This window comes from Triticum dicoccoides, chromosome 6B (genome assembly GCF_002162155.2).
Source record: "Triticum dicoccoides isolate Atlit2015 ecotype Zavitan chromosome 6B, WEW_v2.0, whole genome shotgun sequence".
NCBI lineage: Eukaryota > Viridiplantae > Streptophyta > Magnoliopsida > Poales > Poaceae > Triticum > Triticum dicoccoides.
Window position 1 is genome coordinate 98,831,687 of NC_041391.1, and position 6,160 is coordinate 98,837,846.

Below are 6,160 nucleotides of genomic sequence, written 5' to 3' on the forward strand. Positions count from 1 at the left end.
CGGGAGGTATATGGGCCTTATTGGGCCATAATGGGAAAGAAGAGAGGGAGGCATAGGAGGGGGCGCGTGCCCCTCAAGCCCAATCCGAATTGGGTGGGGGGCCGACCCCCCCTTTCCTTCCCCCTCTCTTTCCCTTCCTTCCACTCCTAGTCCAACTAGGGAAGGGCGGGAATCCTACTCCCGGTGGGAGTAGGACTCCCCATGGGGCGCGCCATAGGAGGGCCGGCCCTCCCCCTCCTCCACTCCTTTATATATGGAGGAGGGGGGCGCCCTATAGACACACAAGTTGATCATTGATCTCTTAGCCGTGTGCGGTGCCCCCCTCCATCATAATCCACCCCGGTCACATCGTTGCAGTGCTTAGGCGAAGCCCTGTGCTTCATCATCACCATCATCACGTCGTTGTGCTGACGACGCTCTCCCTTGACACTGCTGGATCGTGAGTTCGTGGGACGTCACCGAGCCGAACATGTGCAGATCGCGGAGGTGCCGTAATTTCGGTACTAAGATTGGTTGGATCATGAAGACATACGACTACATCAACCGCGTTGTCATAACGCTTCCGCTTACGGTCTACGTGGGTACGTGGACAACACTCTCCCGCTCGTTGCTATGCATCACCATGATCTTGCGTGTGCGTAGGAAAATTTTGAAATTACTACATTTCCCAACAGTGGCATCCGAGCCAGGTTTATGCGTAGATGTTATATGCACGAGTAGAACACAACTGAGTTGTGGGCGATAATAGTCATACTACTTACCAGCATGTCATACTATGATTCGGCGGTATTGTTGGATGAAGCGGTCCGGACCGACATTACGCGTACGCTTACGCGAGACTGGTTCTACCGACGTGCTGCGCACACAGGTGGCTGGCGGGTGTCAGTTTCTCCAACTTTATTTGAATCAAGTGTGGCTACGCCCGGTCATTGTTGCAGGTTAAAACAACACATACTTGACGAAAAATCGTTGTGGTTTTGATGCGTAGGTAAGAACGGTTCTTGCTCAGCCCGTGGCAGCCACATAAAACTTGCAACTACAAGGTAGAGGACGTCTAACTTGTTTTTGCAGGGCATGTTGTGATGTGATATGGTCAAGACATGATGCTAAATTTTATTATATGAGATGATCATGTTTTGTAACAGAGTTATTAGTAGCTGACAGGAGCCATATGGTTGTCGCTTTATTGTATGCAATGCAATCGCCCTGTAATTGTTTTTACTTTATCACTAAGCGGTAGTGATAGTCGTAGAAACAATAGTTGGCAAGACGACAATGATGCTACGATGGAGATCAAGGTGTCGCGTCGGTGATGATGGTGATCATGACGGTGCTTTGGAGATGGAGATCAAAGACACAAGATGATGACGGCCATATTGTATCGCTTATATTGATTGCATGTGATGTTTATCCTTTATGCATCTTATTTTTCTTAGTCTAACGATAGCATTATAAGATGATCACTACTGGAATCTGGCACTTTGCCATCTGCCATGGCAGATGGCAAAGGCATGGTCGGTGGATGGCAAAGGCTTTGCGGCAAACAGTTCGTCTGAAACCCTGCCGGTAAAGGCTTCTTTGCCATCTGCTGGCTGATGGCAAAGAGCCTGTGGCTTTGCCATCTGCTGGCAGATGGCAAAGCCTCTTAACGGGGTTAGCCCAGTTAGAAGGCTAACGGCATACTTTGCCATCTGTTGTCAGATGGCAAAGGGCCCAAATAGGCCAGCCCAAATTTTACATGTAGATGACACGTGGCCTCTTTGCCATCTGCCAGCTGATGGCAAAGCTCTTTGCCATCTGCCAGCAGCAGATGGCAAAGTGCCTATATTGCCCCATTTAATATATTTTTTCTTATATCAATTCATTTTCACAGAAAATCAAACACAAATATATTTATATGACCAATATAGCATATTCAACACATATTACCAATAGTCATGAGCACATATATATCGAACACATATCCAACACATGTTACCAATAGTTTACCAATAGTAGCAAGTTTCATCCATACATATACATAGTTTCATCAATATTACACAGTTTCATCATAGGTAGCAAGTTTCACAAAGTCAAAACAAAAACTAAAGACAAGTACTCCATCAACCCAAGCTTCCATGATCTGAAGCAAATCTACAAAATGGGACATAGAAAGAATTAGAAATATTCCCTTAAAAAAATAGAAAGAATTAGAAATAGCCCGTCAAAAAGAGTCATGATCACGTACACACATAAGCAGTTGTCCAGACCTCATGCTAAGAAAAAGTAAAAAAGGGCAGGTCGGACACGTACATAAGTCCTGGCCACGTACGCACATCCATGTATATATGAGTAACCAATCCGCTGTCAACTGAAAGCAAAAGTACTAATATAGTATTGGCTTTTTTTAGCATCTCTAATATAGTATTGGCTAAGGATGGAAAGTTTCAGCCCGTATTAAATATAAGCCAATCTAGAGCAGTCCAATCCGTACGTGTACAAGGCCCAGTCCGGGTTTTACACAGGGAGTATTTCATGCGATGAGATCAGCCAAAAAAGAAGAAGAGTATTTCATGCGATGAGATCAGCAAAAAAATAGGGCTATGCTCTGGATTAGCAAGCTGGGGTCGATCCTTATTTTTGTAGTTTATAATATTTCAGTAATTTTGACTACCAAAAATATTAACCAGCTCAAATCAGGAGTTTCTAATAATATATTAAAAAAGAGACGTGCACATTGGCTGGCACGTGGTGAGTAATCTCAAATCATTAAAAAAGTAATACAATGACACAATAATATTAAATTAACTATCAATTTTGTGGCAGATGATACAACATTTTAAAGGAGGTTGTTATAGCATGACACATCTGCGAGCTCGACGTTTATATGTGGCGTCTCCTCGCTAGATGATCAATAGCATGTCACACATGCCATGTGGAAGCAAGCAATGCTGATGAAACTTATCAATCCATTGTACAACATTCAACGCGTTGTGCAAGAAGACATAACATCCAACATTCACAGGTTATAATTACTGATTATTAAAAGTCATAGCAATCATAGTAAACGCCTCAGATATATCGGATCAAATAAGCTACAATATATGGTCATCGTTTGAGATATATGGTCAACACATAAAGAACATTCTTACTACGGAATTACATACTAGAAAGTTATATAAACTGCCATCGTTTGAGATATATGGTCAACACATAAAGAACATTCTTACTGCATGAATAAAAACTACAAATATTTTGTGTATAAAAAAATTCAAAATAAGAAATTAAATAGACATATAAATGTTTTATCTTATGAAAACTATATACAAAAATGGGTTCATATATACGGTCCAGTGAAAAAATTAATATTATCGTGTGGATAAAACTACACGTGTCTCCGCATGAGTTTGGAATAAAAAAGGTAGCTATAGCATTTTTCCTTATTAAGAACACTACAAACTACATGACAAAATTATATGAACATAACCTAAAATTTTGTATACCATTTAACCTATAAATGAAACACAGAAAAAATGCGATGATTTTTTTGCCAATGGAAGGATGTATAGGACATGTGTTACTTCCTGAAGGGTTTTGGTAGTATAAATGGAAGCATGCGATGATTTTTTTGCCAATGAAAACATATTTGAGAAGTGTATGTGATGTATCAACTAGAATGGTTTTGGTAGTATAAATGTAGTTTGGCATGAATATAATAGATATAAAAGGAAGAACTCGTAAATTTGTAACACTGATGGACTGAGTTCATGGTGACCTGAAGGGGCTGAGATGGAGTGCATTGAGAAAGACCAACATATCATGCAGAAGAAAATATATAATTAGGTACACATCATGTCAAGTTACACACAAGAAATGTTTAAAATCTAAGGTGACGCTATAACAGTTTTTAATCCAAGCAAACATGTCTGGGACGAACAGAAAGAAAAGCCTAGAAATATTCAACTGTACATAAATAATATTTATATACCTGTATGTAAATAATATTTTGATCATACCGCGTATTCATAAAATAATAATTATTTGTATCTTCAAATCCTCTAGTCAAGAAATCAACCAAATCATCAATAAATATTATAAGGGAAAGAAACTATGAAATAAAAGGATATGCAAGATAATGTCTTTTCAACAAAATAGCAGTGCAACACACCATTTGTACAGAAAAACTGTACGTAGCTATCATGCAAGCATATGATACTTGATCCTTAATTTCATCATAATCCAGTGGAAGAGAGGAAATCATACATCTATGTAGGACGTATATCACTGTCACCCATCTGCCCATGGCATCCAGACACGCTGTTGCCAGCCGTTGCACCACCATCTTGACACATGGGCACCTCACGCCACTACATGAGGATGATTGGTGGTGGAGTCCGTAGCAGGCTGCATGTCGATGTCCTCGCCGGACAAAAAATAATGCTATTGTTGGTAGCTAATGTTCTCTAACTGTCTTCCAAATAGAACTACAAAGGTATGACGAGATTGCCTATAAACAGTGGGATAAATAAATGGAATATGTTTTAGTTTGATTTTTGAAAGACATGGTTGAACTCTAAGAAACCAAATTCATAAATGAGGTTAGAGAGGTCGGCCAGGTTACATAGCTATTCTCTCTAGCAAACAACAGAATCAAAGTAGCAAGTCTCGGTGCACGGATAAGTTCCGAAATAATGACAACTTATTTCCATTGTCTAGAACTAAGCATCATTTTCCAAGCTTGAACATTATTAAAGCAATATAAATTTAATCACAGTGCAACTCTATATATGTATAAGAGGCGACGTCAAAATCCCAGCCACTAATTAGCAATTATGTGAAGCTCCAGATGCCCCAAAGGCATGGACGTACTGCAAACCTGTTCATATATGCTCATTACGTTTGAGTGGAATCATCCCTGGAATCAGCTCGACACCGGCGTTAGGCTGCGTTTCTCGATCTTCTCTACGCGACCGGTGGAGTGGCAATGGAGAGGGCGTGGGTGGATCTGCAGGACATAATGGCCGAACACATGTCAGCAAGGATACCATGACGGCATGGGAAAAGAGGAGATCAATCGCTCGAGTTGGTGGAGAAGAAGCCACAATAGATGGCGCCCAAGCACAGGCATGGCGGCGGCATGAGGACGACAAAGCCGGCAGACTCGCTAGGCCTCGGCAGACTCGCTAGGGCTTTTTCTTTAGATGATCCACGATCTATGGGATTTTTCTTTACTAACGGTGATCTTATTAGAAAAAAATAACGTGAAGAAGAAGGCTTAAGCCTTGCCGGCGTGGAGTGGCACAGAATCCTGGGGGAGGGCGAGATATTAGGAGTTCTATTTTTCTACCATACCAAATCAAGCTTGTTACGGCAAGGCAGGAATTGCAAATTGTATTTGCCTAGCTACGTGACCAGATTGGACTTGCCTTTTCTAAAAACCAGATTGGACTTTCCTTTTCTAAAAACCTTATTGAACTTGTTGCCCATATAAGATTGCAGTACCCACATAGCAAAATGCATTAACTTGTGATTCCAGAATTAAACAACAACAACATGCGCCAGGGTAGGATTTTGCACACAACAAGTACTCTGAAAATAAACTGCACACATGTACAGAACAGAGAACATGAGCCAGGACACTGATCCATAGGGAAGAAGAGAAGGGGACGAGCTCACCTTGCAGTTTAGGCTTCGGGGACCGGCGGGGAGCCTCCTGCGCGCGCCCAGCAGGCCTCCCCTCCTCCTGCTCCTCCTAGTCCTCCTCCTGGGTAGGATACCTGCACAGTCCATTGCTGGTGAGATCCAAGCCGCCACCTACCGCTACCATTTCAAGTTTTTCAACACTGAATCCCAGACGAGATCCGGCCATTCTCCGGTCCCCGGGGCGGAGATCCGGCCATTCCCCGGCCCAGAGCGGCAGCAAGCGCGGATCCAGTGGCAATCGCAAGCAAGCAGAGGCAGTATCGGTGGGAGGAGGAGGAGCTCCGGACGAACCTGGGTGAGGAGGCGGGACGGGCGGCGGATCGGGCGACGCGAGGCAGCCCGCCCGCAGGCGCGGCTGGTGGGCATTGGCGGGGGCGACTGGGAGTCAAAGGGGATTCCACGCGCGGGATGGGGGTGGGGCGAGAATGGACCAGCGGGATGGCCTATCCTCCGGCCATGTAGGGGAAACCGACGGCGG

At 43.2% G+C, this 6,160-nt stretch overlaps 1 long non-coding RNA gene across 1 annotated transcript; it reads right to left on the bottom strand.

The window, feature by feature from the left end:
• Nucleotides 1-2,023: 2,023 nt before the first annotated feature.
• LOC119325702 lies at nucleotides 2,024-5,743 on the bottom strand. The gene is made up of 2 exons (XR_005157638.1): nucleotides 5,656-5,743; nucleotides 2,024-2,133 (listed from the first exon to the last, which is right to left on the bottom strand). It is a non-coding gene; the product is annotated as an uncharacterized LOC119325702 (long non-coding RNA).
• Between the last annotated feature and the right edge of the window lie 417 nt (nucleotides 5,744-6,160).